Here is an 18,368-nt window from a genome sequence, read left to right on the forward strand (position 1 = left end):
TTTGTAAAATGCTGTCACTTTTGGGAGGGTTCTGCTGTTCTGACACCTTAGGGGCTCTGCCAATGTCACATGGCACCCACAAGCCATAACAGCAAAATCTGCACTATAATATGGCACTCCTTCCATTCTGTGCTTTCTACTGTGCTTCAATAGTTGTTTTCGACCACATATAGAGTATTGACGTACATAGAAGAATTTATGTAACAAATTGTAATACTCATTTTCTCCTATTAGCTGCTTTGAAAATTAAAAACCTGGGACCAAAGTAACATTTTAGTGGAAAAATGGTAATTTATAGTTCACTCAGCCCAATGTTATACAATTCTCTGAATAGCCTGAAAGTTAAAAATGCTCACTACACCTCTAGATAATTATCTTGAGGGGTGGAGTTTCCAAAATGGGGTCACTTGTGGGGATTTCCACTGTTTAGTTTCATCAACAGCTCCACAAACACGATATGGTGTCCACTATTTACTCCAGCCAATTTTGCGCTCTAAAAGTCAAATGGCACTCCTTCCCTTTCAAGCCCTGCCGTCCACCCACACAGTAGTTTTCCACCACATTTGGGGTATTAGTGCACTCACAAGAAATTGCACACCAAATTATATGGTCCATTTTCTCCTGTTACCCTTGTGAAAATGAAAATGGTGGGCTAAAGGAACATTTTTATGGGAAAAATTTAATTTTTTTCACAGATCAACGTTATAAAATTCTGTGAAGCACCTGCGGGTTCAAAGTGCTCAAAACACCTTTTGATAAATTCCTTTAGAAGTGTCTTTCCAAAAGGGGGTAATTTGTGAGTCATTTCTGTTTAGGCATCTGAGTGGCTCTGCAACCATGACATGGCATCCACTATCTATTCCAGCCAACTTTGCACTCCAAAAGTCAAATGGTGCTCCTTCCCTTCCGAGCCCTCCTATGTGCTCAAACAGTAGTTTTCCACCACATATGGGATGTCAGCGTACTCAGAAGGAATCCCACAACAAATTATATGGTCCATTTTCTCCTGTTACCCTTGTGAAATTTTAAAATTTTGGGCTAAAAGAACATTTTTGTGGGAAAAAGAAAAATTCTCTTTTTTTTCCGTGCATATTGCTTTAATTTCTGTGAAGCACAGGAATTAATAAAGGGTTAACAGACTTCTTGAATGTGGTTTTGAGTACTTTGGAGGGTTCAGTTTGGTTTTGTAAATTTTGTTTGAAAAACTAATAATTACTGATAACCCTGCTAACTACCTAACAAAATAAATTGTTTAAAAAAATCATGCTGATGTAAAGTAGACATATGGAAAATGTTATTTATTAACTATTTTGTATGATATAACTATCTGGTTTAAGGACATAAAAATTAAAAGTTTGAAAATTGCAAAATTTTCAAATGTTTTGTCAAATTTTCAATATTTTCATAAATAAATGCAAAATAATATCAACTTAAATGTACCGCTAACATGAAATCCAATATATCAGGAAAAAACGTTCTCAGAATCACCGGAATATATTGCAGCTTTCCAGAGTTATTATCTCATGAAGTGACACTGTTTGGCATTGTAAAGTTTTGATCTGGTCAGGAAGGTGAAAACACGCTTTGGGACAAAGTTGTCAAAGGGAATGTGTCATCAGAAAATGAACTGTAGTTTAAATCAGGGCTTGTGCTGCATTTCTTTTTTATATCGATTTTTTTTTTTTCAATAACACAATTTTAATGTTGAAAACAAAAAATAGAAATTTAGCAATTTTGCAATGGCAACTGGAGCTTTTTTAGACTTTAACTTCCAGTTGTTTCAGGAAATTTACATGTACATTAGCTGCAGTGAACAGACTCTGACCCTTTCTTGAGAATTGAAGCATCTAATGAGCATATGTAAAGTTCATTTTTAAAGGAAAGGGGTGCAGGATCAGTTGTAATATCACACTTGTTGCCTCTCCATGAGTAAACTGGTCTTGACTGAACTGTCTCTTACGTATGTCTGCATTCCTCCTACTGTCTGTGAGTGTGGAAACCACTGTATCCAATGTTTATTTAAAGAGACATAACAGCACATAACTACCCCACCCTCCTCACACAATCAAATATACTTAAGATTTTCGTTAGATTTTATTTCTTTAAAAAGTGGTGTTGAAAAATGTGCTGCACCCCATTTGGAAGACAGCTATCCTTCGCTTAGATGTTCAGTAGTGAAATTATTTATATCTTTATTTTCATAGGTAGAACATATTTTTAATAGAGGTATACATATTTTTCTTAAAGGTGCTTTTTATGTATTACTGTTTATTCTATCATTCCTGTTTTCTCCCATTAGCTTGGTGCTAGTCATATTTCTCCAATAGATGAATCGATGTGTATGTCGCTTGGTTCATTCGTCACAATCCTTATCAAATCTGTAAGCTATTCCTTGTTCAATGCACATAAATAGACCAACATCATACAGGGAACAGGGAAAGGGATTAGTGGTGCCTCACCGGAATCCTGATGAACACAGGTGCCAGGAACAAGTGGCTGGATACCACTCAATAGCAACAGCAAAAAGGAAAAAGTTCCAGCACCAGGCGTCTCTTCATAAAATAAATAGATTTTATGGAAAAAAGACAGTACATCAAACACAGCAAATCCATGACACATGAACATACCCCTTAGCTGAAATGTTTTGTCCGCAATGGCCAAAATGTGGGTTTTGTCTATTCCTCTACTGTTAGGGATGCAGCCTAATGGCCTATTGTTGGCATAGAAAAAATTAGCTGTATAGTAAGCCAAAAAAAAGTTGTTGGAGGACATTACGTAGCAAGAGAAGACAGTCGTTTAAATGACCTTTGGTATCCAATTATTAAAGACTCTTGAACCTTGGAGATGAAACTGTATTTTTTGAGCAATAAAGGTCACATATCCCCTTAAATTTCCAGTAAATAAAGTATTACCTTCACTTTCCTCTACAGACAGCTCAAGTGCCTCCATTATGACATAGCTGTGATGGGATCTGATACAGGTCACAAAGCTGAATCCCCAGTCCTCTGTCTTCAGGCTTAAAATGACATCAACAGTTCATTTTTCAATCAATGTGTCACACAGGCTCTGTTACAAAAGTTTTGATTATATTAAGATATACACATTGATTTACCAAAAGGGAAACTATTGGACAAATTTGAACCTTAGGGTGAGTTCATACTTTACGTTATTGGTATGTCAGCAGGGAATATGTCAGTAAGTTTTTACTATGCAATCTGAGAGCAGTATAATATGAGGTCAGAGACCTTCATTCCAGCGATGTATCACTTACTAGTCTGTGTTTTACGGTCTGAATACAATCAGTGTTTTATCAGCAAAATATTATCAGTACAGGACCAGCTGCCTTGTGCCTCGTAGTCCAACCACATCCCCAGCATTAATTAGCCACTTTAAGTCAATATACATTGTACACAAAAGCTGCTAATAAGTGATGTGTGCGGGGTTATACACAACTCAGCATTCAGAGCTCTGCTAGATCTGCAACAAAGAAAACTGTGGTTCTATCGCAACTGCTTTTCCCAGCAAACTAAGCTGGAATCAATGTCTATGTAACCTTACATCATGCTACTGTTAGATTACATAGCAAAATCCTGCTGACAGATTCCCTTGAAAATAATTTGATGGAAGGAAACAAAACAAGACTTTAAACAAATTGTGAATCTGAGTTGATGTACATGGCTGGGAGTCTTAGAGACCAAATTCATTATAATTTATCATCTGGTCACTACATTCAATTCCTCGTGAGACAGGACACCCCTACACACGTACAAAGGCAGAGACGTATTCAGGGCACCGGGCTGGGACCTGCTTGTCCGACTAGTCTTCAGCACGGCTCGGTCTCGGCTGGTTTCATAGTAACTTATTCTCTGAAACACTGCAGAGTTTAGAGACAAACATACCTGGCTGAGATCATACAGCCGCTGACTGATAAATGCTGCCTGAGGATTGGGTATGTATCAGCAGCACTTTAAGGCTGCCGTCACACTAGCAGTATTTGGTCAGTATTTTGCATCAGTATTTGTAATCTGATACCAGGAGTGGAACAATTAGAGGAAAAGTATAATAGAAACATATGCTCCACTTCTGCATTTATCACCCACTCCTGGTTTTGGCTTACAAATACTGATGTAAAATACTGACCAAATACTGCTAGTGTGGCGGCAGCCTAAGTGTTTAAGTAACATCTGTAATTGGTAGTATTTTATTTCTTTTACTTTATTATATAGCGCCATTAATTCCACTGCACTTCACACACATTATCATCACTGTCCTCACAATCTTGGTTCCCTATCACTATATCTTTGGATTGTGGGAGTAAACCTGGGAACCCGGAGGAAACCCACACAAATATGGGGAGAACATACAAACCCCTTGCATATGTTGTTCTTGGTAGGATTTGAACCCAGATATCCATCAAGAAATAATCTAAAGGATGTCATAATCTTGAGAACCATTTATTGGGTTCATTTTTCCTGTTTGAGACCATACATCTTTCAATTTTTTTCAACCATTAGGATTGGTTTGCCAAAGGTCTCGTCTTTATCTTTGTCATGAAATTAGAAGAAAATACATTGATCCAATCACACACACTAACCAGATGACCTATGTGTTATCCTGTCTTTTAAAGGGAACCTGTCACCTGAATTTGGCGGGACCAGTTTTGGGTCATATGGGCGGGGTTTTCGGGTGTTTAATTCACCCTTTCCTTACCCGCTGGCTGCATGCTGGCCGCAATATTGGATTGAAGTTCATTCTCTGTCCTCCGGAGTACACGCCTGCGCAAGGCAATATTAATAAAAATATTTAATTTCATCATTTTTTTATGTTTATAGATTTCTTATTTAATTACTTGTATTTTAGAGACCCCTTTAACGAAAGACACACATGAAATGTTTCAGATCACCAAACAAATTTAAATATTAGATAAAGATAAAACTATTAAATAAAAAATGCAGCTTTTAAATTAAGATATTTATCATTAAGGGAAAAGAAATCCAAACCTACAGGGCCCTGTGTGAAAAAGTGGTTGCCCCCCCCCGCCCTTAAAACATAAATTAACTGCTTTATCACATCTTTGAGAAGCTGAGTTTAAAAATCCCTAACCACACTCAGACCTAATTGCTGACATACCTGTTCTCAATCAATAAATCACTTAAATAGGACCTGCCTGACAAAGTGAAGTAGACCAAAGGATCCTCAAAAGCTAGACATCATGATCCCATGATCCAAAGGAATTCTGGAACAAATGAGAAACAAAGTAATTGTGATCTATCCGTTTGGAACAGGTTATAAAGGCATTTATAAAGCTTTGGGATTATAATGAAACACAGTGAAAGCCATTACCCAAAAATAGCAAAAACATGGAACAGTGGTGAAACTTCACAAGAGTGGCTGGCCGACCAAAATTACCCCAAGAGCAGCGATGGCTCATCCAAGAGGTCACAAAATATCCCACAACAACATCCAAAGAACAGCAGGCCTCACTTGCCTCAGTTAAGGTTAGAGTTCAACTTTATTTTGTTGACTGTTGGTAATCAAATAAATCTTACCGGTGTGTGGTACCCTCACCCTGTGTTGTCTGAGTAGTGTGGGATGGGTCCCGTGAGATGAGCCCTGGCTCGCCTGCCTTTCTAAAGACAGCCAGCCCAGGGAACGAGACCACCCACTGATCCTTGTGTCCTCGCACATGACACTTTTTTGAAAACTTTTTACCCTCTACAAACAAGTCCCCTCAGTCCTAATTGTTCTACTGAAAAAATACTGAAACCAAGACTAACCTGTCAGAAAAAGTGTGCTTTGTGGTTTTTAGACAGACAACCTATAACCGAGATCAGATTTGGATTTGTTTTGCATTTTTGTTATGCAAATGCTTTTTTTCATATAATCTCAACATTCCCAAAATTTTAATGCAATATTCTACCTCACAAAGTTTTCATGTTTTAAAAAATCTTTAATTTAATTGTGCTTTTTTACACAATCGTAATAGTACAATATTACACATACTCATGCCACTTGAATACAGTCGCCTGCTACAGGTGCTTGATTTTGGGAAGTAAATCTACCTACCTTTTCTTCTCACATCCTTTTCGTAAAAGCCCAGTAGATGTTATTTATTTATCTTTTTATTTTTTAATCTTCATAATAAAGGAGACTTTTTTATTATTGCAATTCTGTTTTACTAGTCCCATTTGGCAATGATACTCTCCACGACAACACTGTGTGCTGTTACCACATCTTCTTTTCTAGTAGTTTTGGGTTAAAAGTGAGTTTGTCAATGAAAAAAATGATTTTGAAAAAATATAAATATATATACTGAAAAAATAGCCTAATGTTTTACATAACTATTTTGCTATTCTAATTTTACAACCATACATGCCACAATACTGCTGAGCCTGTAGCCCGCCGTGCCATCGTTACTTCCATTTGTTTACTTACAGAGCAACATCTGCAGAACTGGGCCGACTTCTCAGTTGGCTACAGGTTCTATGCTAGGGACGGGCTGCATCTCAATGGGGAAGGGGCAGCTGTGCTGGGGGAGAAAATGGTTAGAAGGTTGAAGGAGTGTTTAAGCTAGGGATTGGGGGGGAGGGTATTCAATTTATAGGAGGGGAAGATAGGGCAGATAGAGACCTGGGCACAAATAAGGAAGTTGGGGGTGGCGGTGGCATGGGGGGGTTAGAACAGTTAACAATTTAAGAAAGAATAGAGGTACAGAGAGGAACATCAAGTGCATGTATACTAATGCCAGAAGCCTCGCCAACAAAATGGACGAATTAGAATTAATGTTGTTGGAGCATAATTATGACATGGTGGGGATATCTGAAACATGGCTGGATGAGAGCCATGACTGGGCTGTTAACTTGCAGGGCTATAGCCTTTTCAGAAATGACCGTACAGATAAGCGAGGGGGAGGGGGTGTGTCTGTATGTAAAATCGTCCTTAAAACCCATCCGGCGTTATAATATAGGTGAATTTTATGAAAATGTAGAGTCCCTGTGGGTGGAGATAAGGGGAGGGGGAAAAAATAATAAATTACTGATAGGGGTTTGTAATAAATCTCCAAAAATAATGGAAGCAATGGAGAATATTCTCGTAAAGAAAATAGATGAAGCTGCGACTAAAGGAGAAGTCATTATGGGGGACTTCAACTACCCTGAAATAGATTGGGGAACAGAAACCTGCAGTTCCAGCAGAGGTAATTGGTTTTTGACACCTATGAGAGACAATTACCTTTCACAACTGGTTCAGGACCCAACAAGAAGGGGGGCACTGCTAGACCTAATATTAACAAACAGGCCAGACCACATATCAAATATAAGGGTTGGGGGTCACTTGGGGAATAGTGATCTCAAAATAATAAGATTTTGTGTATCCTTTAATAAGATGTGTAGTAGAGGGGTGACAAGGACACTAAACTTCAGGAGGGCAAATTTCCAACGGATGAGAGATGATCTTGGTGCAATTAACTGGGGCGATATCCTGAGACATAAAAATACACAAAGAAAATGGGAGATGTTTATTAGCATCCTGGATAGGACCTGTGCACAGTATATACCGTATGGGAATAAACATACTAGAAATAGGAGGAAACCAATATGGCTAAATAGAGCTGTAAGGGGCGCAATAAGTGACAAAAAGAAAGCATTTAGAGAATTAAGATGCGACCAATCACAGCAAGCCGTGACGTAATTTTCAGGTCCTCAATGCCTAATTCTAGGCATTCAAGCCGTGACGTAATTTTAAAATGCGCGCGTTTCCTGCCTCCCGTGACGACACGGCTTGTGATTGGTCGCGTCGCCCATGTGACCGCGACGCGACCAATCACAAGCCGGATCGTAATTTTAAAATCCTGAATGCCTAGAATTAGGCATTGAGGACCTGAAAATTACGTCACGGCTTGCTGTGATTGGTCGCGTCGCGGCCACATGGGCGGCACGCGACCAATCACAAGCCGTGACATCACGGAAGGAAGTAAACGCGCGCATTTTAAGCAAAGAACGCTGCCGGTTCTCTCGGTGAGGTCCAGGCTGCGTCAGAGAGGTGTGTATAGCAATATTTTTTATTTTAATTCTTTATTTTACACATTAATGTTGTTTCGATACCGATACCCGATACCACAAAAGTATCGGATCTCGGTATCGGAATTCCGATACCCGCAAGTATCGGCCGATACCCGATACTTGCGGTATCGGAATGCTCAACACTAGTATTTACACAAGAAAATCCCATGGCAGACAATATGATCAGTGATAACAAAAATTCCCCATTAAGTGTCACCTGCTTAACCCAGCAGGAAGTACGTCGGCGTCTAAAAATCACTAAAATTGACAAATCTCTGGGCCCAGATGGGATACACTCCCGAGTACTGCAGGAATTAAGTACAGTCATTGATAGACCATTATTTTTAATCTTTAAAGACTCCATAGTAACAGGGTCTGTACCACAGGACTGGCGTATAACAAATATGGTGCCAATATTCAAAAAGAGGACAAAAACTGAACTCTGAAATTATAGGCCAGTAAGCTTAACCTCTACTGTGGGTAAAATCCTGGAGGGCATTCTAATGGCTGAGTCACACATAACGATATCGTTAATGATATCGTTGCAACGTCACGCTTTTGGTGACGTAGCAACGATCCCGCTAACGATCTTGTTATGTGTGACAGCGACCAACGATCAGGCCCCTGCTGGGAGATCGTTGGTCGATGGGAATGATCAGGACCTTTTTTTTGGTCGCTGATCACCCGCTGTCATCGCTGGATCGGCGTGTGTGATGCTGATCCAGCGATGTGTTCACTTGTAACCAGGGTAAATATCGGGTTACTAAGCGCAGGGCCGCGCTTAGTAGCCCAATATGTACCCTGGTTACCATTGTAAAAGTTAAAAAAAAACAGTACATACTCACATTCTGATGTCTGTCACGTCCCCCGGCGTCCACAGGGTTAAAACTGCTTTCGGCAGGAGCGCTGCTAATATGCACGCGCTGCTGCCGAGAGCTTCCCTGCACTGACTGTCTCGGCGCCGGCCGTAAAGCAGAGCACAGCGGTGACATCACCGCTGTTACTGCCGGTGCTGAGACATTCAGTGCAGCATATAGTGCGTGCATATTACCAGCGCTCCTGCCGAAAGCAGTTTTAACCCTGTGGACGCCGGGGGATGTGACAGACATCAGAATGTGAGTATGTAGTGTTTTTTTTTTTTACTTTTACAATGGTAACCAGGGTAAATATCGGGTTACTAAGCGCGGCCCTGCACTTAGTAACCCGATGTTTACCCTGGTTACCCGGGTGCTGCAGGGGGACTTCGGCATCGTTGAAGACAGTTTCAACGATGCCAAAGTCGTTCCCCTGATCGTTGGTCGCTGGAGAGCTGTCTGTGTGACAGCTCCCCAGCGACCACACAACGACTTACCAACGATCACGGCCAGGTCGTATCGCTGGTCGTGATCGTTGGTAAGTCATTTAGTGTAACGGTACCTTAAGGGATGCTATACTGGAGTATCTGAAGAGGAATAACCTCATGACCCAGTATCAGCACGGGTTTACTAGGGACCGTTCATGTCAGACTAATTTGATCAGCTTCTATGAAGAGGTAAGTTCCGGACTGGACCAAGGGAACCCAGTAGATGTAGTGTATATGGACTTTTCAAAAGCTTTTGATACTGTCCCACACAAAAGGTTGATACATAAAATGAGAATAATGGGGATAGGGGAAAATATGTGTAAGTGGGTTGAGAGCTGGCTCAGGGATAGGAAACAAAGGGTGGTTATTAATGGAGCACACTCGGACTGGGTCGCGGTTAGCAGAGGGGTACCACAGGGGTCAGTATTGGGCCCTCTTCTTTTTAACATATTTATTAATGACCTTGTAGGGGGCATTCAGAGTAGAATTTCAATATTTGCAGATGACACTAAACTCTGCAGGGTAATCAATACAGGGGAGGACAATTTTATATTACAGGATGATTTATGTAAACTAGAAGCTTGGGCTGATAAATGGCAAATGAGCTTTAATGGGGATAAATGTAAGGTCATGCACTTGGGTAGAAGTAATAAGATGTATAACTATGTGCTTAATTCTAAAACTCTGGGCAAAACCGTCAATGAAAAAGACCTGGGTGTATGGGTGGATGACAAACTAATATTCAGTGGCCAGTGTCAAGCAGCTGCTACAAAGGCAAATAAAATAATGGGATGATTAAAAGAGGCATTGATGCTCATGAGGAGAACATAATTTTACCTCTATACAAGTCACTAGTTCGACCACACTTAGAATACTGTGCACAGTTCTGGTCTCCGGTGTATAAGAAAGACATAGCTGAACTAGAGCGGGTGCAGAGAAGAGCGACCAAGGTTATTAGAGGACTGGGGGGTCTGCAATACCAAGATAGGTTATTACACTTGGGGCTGTTTAGTTTGGAAAAACGAAGACTAAGGGGTGAGCTTATTTTAATGTATAAATATATGAGGGGACAGTACAAAGACCTTTCTGATGATCTTTTTAATCATAGACCAGAGACAGGGACAAGGGGGCATCCTCTACGTTTGGAGGAAAGAAGGTTTAAGCATAATAACAGACGCGGATTCTTTACTGTAAGAGCAGTGAGACTATGGAACTCTCTGCCGTATGATGTTGTAATGAGTGATTCATTACTTAAATTTAAGAGGGGACTGGATGCCTTTCTTGAAAAGTATAATGTTACAGGGTATATACACTAGATTCCTTGATAGGGCGTTGATCCAGGGAACTAGTCTGACTGCCGTATGTGGAGTCGGGAAGGAATTTTTTTCCCCAATGTGGAGCTTACTCTTTGCCACATGGGTTTTTTTTTGCCTTCCTCTGGATCAACATGTTAGGGCATGTTAGGTTAGGCTATGGGTTGAACTAGATGGACTTAAAGTCTTCCTTCAACCTTAATAACTTTGTAACTATGTAACTATGTAACATAGCTTTCAAGGGTTGCAGGATTTTTGTCAACAAGGAGAATTTAAATAAAAAAACACATTAAAAAGGAAAAAAAGAATGATGTTTTGCATAGCTGTTTTACTGATCAAGTTTAACAATGTTCTCACCACAACCATACTGCTAGCTATTGGTGCATCTCCCCTTCCGTGAGAGTGCCTACCAAACAGTAGCATTCTTGGTTATGTCTTTTATCATTTCAGGAGAGGGAGAATAATATATAAGAAAAAATTAAATTAAAAAAAAAATTACACACTTACTCCATACCTGTTTTACCAGTTTGAGAACTTTACATCCCATTACTATACTATTTAGAAGAACTCTGTACTAATATCAAGAAATTTGTTTTATATCAACCATTTTGGACTGGGTGAGTTAATCTGCTTAACCCAAAATCTTAAAATAAATTATTATACTAATTTGAGATACAATATATAACTGTATTGACACACATGTTTAACTTATCATATTGAAGACACATACACATACGCACCACACCGATACTACGGGCACCCTGTTGCTGCATTAGCATTTTTTGCCAGTCACATGTGCCCTACCTAGCATTTCTGATTAACTTCACATTTTTTTATGTAAAATAAGTGTGGTAAAACATTTTTGCTAAAGGTATACTTGTGTCCAAAATGTATGCTGAAACAAAAATTGGCACTGACAATGGATGTGATAGTATAATGGAAATAGGTAAGTTCCAATACAAAGGCAAAAATGTGATACACTTACTGGCTAGCAACAGCAGTACCAGTGGCACTTCTGGCAAGCACCGCACAGTTAGTAGTATTACCAAACGCAGGTCACCTTTGCCTCTGACAAGTGTATTAGTGGGGAGGAAGCGAGCGGCATCATGAAATATATGTCACATCACTTGTCTCAGTCGTAGCAGGAAAATATCATTTCAGACAGCAAAACTATCAGCTTGAGACAGTGGTGTGCTCTATCCACTTTCTCCGCCACCATAGCACTAAAGTCTTATATAGCAGAATTTCAATTTAATCAATGACACCTGTATCTGTTTTGCAGCTTAGTCCCTTAACCCACAGCACCCTGGAGGCTAAGGAAGATACTTCAATAAAACAACTTATTGCAAATGATTTATTGGAAGACATTACCATTCAGTTTTTGTGACATGGGGCCAAAGGAGCATTATTCAACCCCTTAGCAGTGATGCTAGCTCTGTGAGCCATAGTACTAGGTGCATTGGCACCTGAAGGAGTATGACTAGGCAAACACCTGACTTTTTGCTAAAGCCCCTGATGGTGGGCTTAGACTTAGCTCCCGATGGACATCATGTGATACTCCAGTACAGACCTCGGACGCAAAGCTGCTCATCCCCAAAGGGGCAGGTAGATGGAATGGCCAAGATTTGATGGACTTGACAATTGAAGGCAGGCACAACAGGAGAGACACAGCAGGTGTAGACTAGTACGGCTAGTATAAAGACTGGCACGCCAGGTGTAGGCAGGTACAGCTGGCATACAAATTGTCACGGTAGGTGCAGGCATGTACAGATAGTATGCAGACTGTTATGGCAGGTGCAGACAGGTTCGGCTCATTTACAGACTTGCACGGCAGATGCAGACAGGTTCGGCTAGTACACAGACAAGCACAGCTGATGCAAACAGGTACAGCTGGTATACAGACTGGCACAGCTGATGTACAGGCAGGCAGGTGCTGGTGGCACGACAGATATATAGGCTGGCAGGTGCAGGCGGGCACTGCTGGAATACAGGGACAAAAGGCAACTTCGGGCAGACTGAGGACCTGACAGATATCAAGTGAGTTGGTAACAGACTAACCACATTGCTAAGGCACTTTCCATCAGGTGGTCGTGCCTTAAATAATAAGTGTCTCCCAGGCAGTGGTGCACATTGTCCCTTTAAGATGGCGGGAGTGCACGTGCACCCTAAGCACAGTGCTCGGGGATCTGCAAGCCATGCACAGACTCTGGGCAGCAGCAATAGGTGAAGGAGGAGGGGGTACGGGATGGGGTTGTGGTGGTGGGTAAGTTGGCATCTCTGCGGGGGGAGGGAGAAAGCATGCAGGGATGCCAGTGATATACACCACAACTGTAAATTGTAGTGAAGTCTCTGCAACTGGGAGCTACACTTGTTTTCACTATGAGGAGATGATTTTTCTAATTTCACAGACAGCCGTCATTCTTTTCAGTCATGCAAGGTAAGTGCTTGCAAGCGGTTTTATTGGTTGAAAGCATAGACACAAAAACCGACAAGTTGCTGGTGTACAGCAAGCAACAAATCTCACACTAGATGACTCCCCATGTACTGCAGTTGGGAATTCTTGTGATATGTCCTGAACATTCTGGTAGCCTTATGTTTGGAGAAAATAAATCACACTCTCTGCTCCACACACAGTAGGGGAGATCTAATTTTGAAATTGTTTGGAGCTTATCTTCTTTGTCATACAGGCTTCATCCACACTCAAATAGAGTAAAAAACCTAACTTTTTGTTGCTGATGCTGTGCTCCTGCCACAGTAGTTGTTGATGAGGCCCAGAAAGCGCATTTGCTTGAATGCATGGCAAGCACAGCTTCAAGTGACCTCTCCTCCTCTTTCTCCACTTAAAAATCACACCCAGTACAGTCCACAGAGGTGGCACCCCAATTACCCTTGCTTCCCCCTGCGTTACAACTCTCCAACTGACAGTAGGGAACCACAGATGGTTGAGTCTACAGAGCTGTTCACACATTCTATGCCATGGGAATCAGACGTGTGCTCAAAAGCTTCACAGAGTCAAGAGGAGGAAATCAGCTGCACCAATGCCCACATCTGTTTTAGCTTGTATCCGAGGCAGGACAAAGTAGGGTCCAAGCAGCATCATGACCCTCATCACCAAAAGTTAAAACACGGGGGGAGAGGTGATCCTGATGAGAATCAGATATCTGAGGCTTACAAGGACTGTACTTTGCTGTCAGGGCAGGAAGAGAAGGAAGGTGACTCTCAGGGTGAGGAATATGAAAACACAGACGATCATGATGAGGTGGTGGTAGATCCCAGTTGGCAGGAACACAGAGGTACACAGATGAGTAGGTCATTTGAGGAGGTGGAGGAGAAAGATGAGGAGGTTACATTGCACCGTACAGCGTAGACACGTAGTGATGCAGACATGATAAGCAATGCATCCTCAGCACCGTTCACTGGTCTGCAGCTCACAGGGATGGCAAGGGTTTCCTAGCCTGGGCCTTTTTTGACATTGCAAAAGATGAGCCAAATCACGTAATCTGCAATTTTGCAGAAAAAACTGAGTAGAGGGAAAAAGTGTAATAATTTGACTACTAAATGTGTGACCTTCACATGCACTATCAACATGCGTTACTCTGAGAATCCCTCTGTGCTAAAATGTGGAGCAGCAGACCTCAACAACCATGAGTCACCCCATCAATTGGATCTGCTGCTTCTTTCTCCTCTTCTGTTACCGTACCAAGTATTGTGACACAAGTTTCCGAAAGCAGAACCTCGGGTTATTTACTTGCTCCAGTCAGGCTGAGTGAGAGCCCGTCATCTGTAACGGAAGTGGACATGCCTGCTGTTTTTGACCAATATGAAAGAATGAGCACACCACAAATTTCTCAATCCACCGTAACATCTCCACCTGCACCTCCCTCATGGTCCAGTAGTTTGTCCAGGTCACAGTACTCCACCCTCTCTCAGCACTGCTGCCAGCCCACAATCCCGCAGTTGTGGTCACATAAAAGATTGTTTCCTCCTACACATGACAAAGATAAGAGGTTGAACTCCACCAACTCCAATCTGTTGACAATGGGAAGGCTGCCTTTCCGCCTGGTAGTTACAGAATACTGTTTTATCCCCAGAATGCGATAAACACACTATATGGAATCTAAATAGAAAAAGTGTATGTTTACTGAGGATATATAGTTTAAAAGTTGTATGCTACAGGAAAAAAGGGGGTAATAAAAATGCAGAGAAAATACAATATAGAGACAACAGTTTCCTAGTTGTATGTGAATAGATTGCACTATGCCCATAAAACCAACAGTGCTTAATTTGTGACGCTGTGGAATAAAAACAACATGTACTTAGCTTAACCAGCGCTGGACACCTGTGGAAAAAAAAGGAAGAAATGCTCAAGGATGGGTTAATGCACTGTGTTATCTAATATCTGGTGGATGACTGCAGCCATCTAAAATGAAAATAGCAAGGATTATATACTGAAAACCTGTGTAATAGAAAGTGGAACAACAAAGGGGTAACAGGTTGTACAATAGTTTATAAAAAGTCCGATTGAAGTCTGTTGAAGAAGGTTTTAACCTCTGATACTGAGTGACCTTCCGGATCCTTAGTCCAAAATGAAGAGTCCTATAGAAGTCAAATCATGCATGCAGTAGTAGAGGTTTAATAGAAGATGCCCCGGCCGGTGGCAGTGCTTCTTAGGGTTAAGGTGATGCGGCACCCATTTGTGCAGATTACCCAGGTCAGAAATCTGTACACGCGCCGCTGTTACCTTGTTGTGGAGCTCCTGTTGAGATGATACCGCTTCTTCTTTCCTAGCGGTATGGGCGGCAGGGAGATCAGGCGGTGTGTGGGGGCTCCGATCAGCCAGCTGCTGGTTACTGCCTCGCTGTGCTGTGTGCGATGGTCAGGGCAGGACCTGGCGTGACGTCATCAACCACGTGGAACTGCTGTGTGTTTGCTGTTCGTCAAACAAAATTATGCCATCCTTAACAAAAAATACTCAACCATAAATAAAGGGGTCGATAGATAGGTACTGTACATGCATGAAAAGTAATTTGTAGCATCAGCCAGCAGTATTTTTATGACACCTATAATTGTTAAATGTAACTAGTCAAAGTTTTTTTATTTTATTGTTTTTTATTTTTTATCATTCTTAATTTTTAATTTATTTATTTTAATTATTTGACTCACATATGTTCATGATCCAAAACAAAGATAAAGTAGCAGAGGGCATTATGTTTCTGAGGTATGTATCTATTGACAATTTTAATAAGCATTCAATAAATAAAAAGAGACCTTTCATATTAAAGATGAAAAAGTACCATGGCCACATGCCTTTACAAAATAGGATGGGATGCTAAAATCTAGGAAGAATCACATCCCGAAAGCAAACGCCTGAAACAAGCCAGGTGTTTAAGGTTGTGTGCGCATACGTGTAATAGGCTATTAGAGCAATGAAGCAGGCAAAAACAATTATTTTAACCAACATGCGCACTTTAGTAGGTAAACAGTTCTGTTTAAATTTCAAGAGTACGTACAATGCTTTTTTTTTGTTGAACAATTAACAAGGAGGGCTTTAATACATACCCTCCTTGTTTTATTTATTAGAGAAATAAAAAAAATAAGTGCAGATAGTTAAGCGCTGTCACTGCAATATATCACAAATCAATCAATTCACAATAACACTGATTAACTACACAGCCAAAGAAGTTCTGTATATATCAGTTTCAGTCCTTCTCTTTTAGGCCGGCGTCACACTGGCGCGTTTTACGGACGTATGAGCGCAGAAAATACACCTGTAAAATACGCATAACACACCGCCCAATGATTCTCTATGGCTCAGCTCCTATCAGCTGTATTTTACGGATCCGTATTATACGGTCTTCCATGGCCGTACAAAATCGCAGCTTGCTGCGTTTCTCACCGTATTGCGCAAAAAAATCGCCAATGAAAGTCTATGTGGGTGAGAAAAATACGGGTTACACACGGACCAGCAGTGTGACTTGCGAGAAATACGCAGCAGTGTTCTATTGAAAAGCCGGTAATTCAATTGCTGGCTTTTTCTTTCTCCTTCCCAAACCCGACATGATATGAGACATGGTTTACATACAGTAAACCATCTCATATTCCTTTTTTTTGCATATTCCACACTACTAATGTTAGTAGTGTGTATGTGCAAAATTTGGGCGCTGTAGCTTGTAAAATAAAGGGTTAAATGGCGGAAAAAAATGGCGTGGGCTCCCGCGCAATTTTCTCCGCCAGAGTGGTAAAGCCAGTGACTGAGGGCAGATATTAATAGCCTAGAGAGGGTCCATGGTTATTGGCCCCCCCTGGCTAAAAACATCTTCTCCCAGCCACCCCAGAAAAGGCACATCTGGAAGACGTGCCTATTCTGGCACTTGGCCACTCTCTTCCCACTCCCGTGTAGCGGTGGGATATGGGGTAATGAAGGGTTAATGTCACCTTGCTATTGTAAGGTGACATTAAGCCAGATTAATAATGGAGAGGCGTCAATTATGACACCTATCCATTATTAATCCAATAGTACGAAGTGGTTAATAAAACACACACACATCCAGCAGAGGGCGCCTCACCGCAACTCAAGGTAACTACAGGTCATTCCCCTGCAATCCATTCATTCCCGGGGGTTTTACAGCCATGAGCACTGCTTTAGCACAGCTCCTGGCTGTAAAATGATTTAACCCCTTCAGATGGATTTACTTCGTGGGACTTGACCTGAGCGTCGGAAGGTATGAGATATTGTTGTTTTTTTATTTTTCCTTTGTTACAGGACGAGGGTCATCAGGTGGATTACCAGTATAATAAAATATTACAACAACCTGTGTCTTTATTTCATTAAAATACTTGTAAAAAATGTGTGTCTGTTTTATTAACCATTTCATACTATTGGATTAATAATGGATAGGTGTCATAATTGACGCCTCTCCATTATTAATCTGGCTTAATGTCACCTTACAATAGCAAGGTGACATTAACATTTCATTACCCCATATCCCACTGCTACACGGGAGTGGGAAGAGAGTGGCCAAGTGCCAGAATAGGCGCATCTTCCAGATGTGCCTTTTCTGGGGTGGCTGGGGGCAGATGTTTTTAGCCAGGGGGGCCAATAACCATGGACCCTCTCTAGGCTATTAATATCTGCCCTCAGTCACTGGCTTTACCACTCTGGCGGAGAAAATTGCGCGGGAGCCCACGCCAATCTTTTCCGCCATTTAACCCTTTATTTTACAAGCTAGAGTGCCCACATTTTGCACATACACACTACTAACATTAGTAGTGTGGAATATGCAAAAAAAAAGGGATATGAGATGGTTTACTGTATGTAAACCATGTCTCATATCATGACGGGTTTGGGAAGGAGAAATGAAAAGCCGGCAATTGAATTACCGGCTTTTCACATATTTCGCGCTGAATTAAATATAAATACAGAATATATATATATATATATATATATATATATATATATATATATATATATATATATATATATGTGTCTCAATGACATATATATATATATATATACATACTGTATATATGTTTTAACGAACATTTGAGCACATAAATCCATTAGATGTAGGTTTTGCAAGCCTGCGAGAAAATATCGCAGTACAGATGCCATACGGATTACATACGGAGGATGCCATGCGCAAAATACGCTGA

Source organism: Ranitomeya variabilis, chromosome 1, assembly GCF_051348905.1.
Source record: "Ranitomeya variabilis isolate aRanVar5 chromosome 1, aRanVar5.hap1, whole genome shotgun sequence".
In the NCBI taxonomy this organism is placed as follows: domain Eukaryota; kingdom Metazoa; phylum Chordata; class Amphibia; order Anura; family Dendrobatidae; genus Ranitomeya; species Ranitomeya variabilis.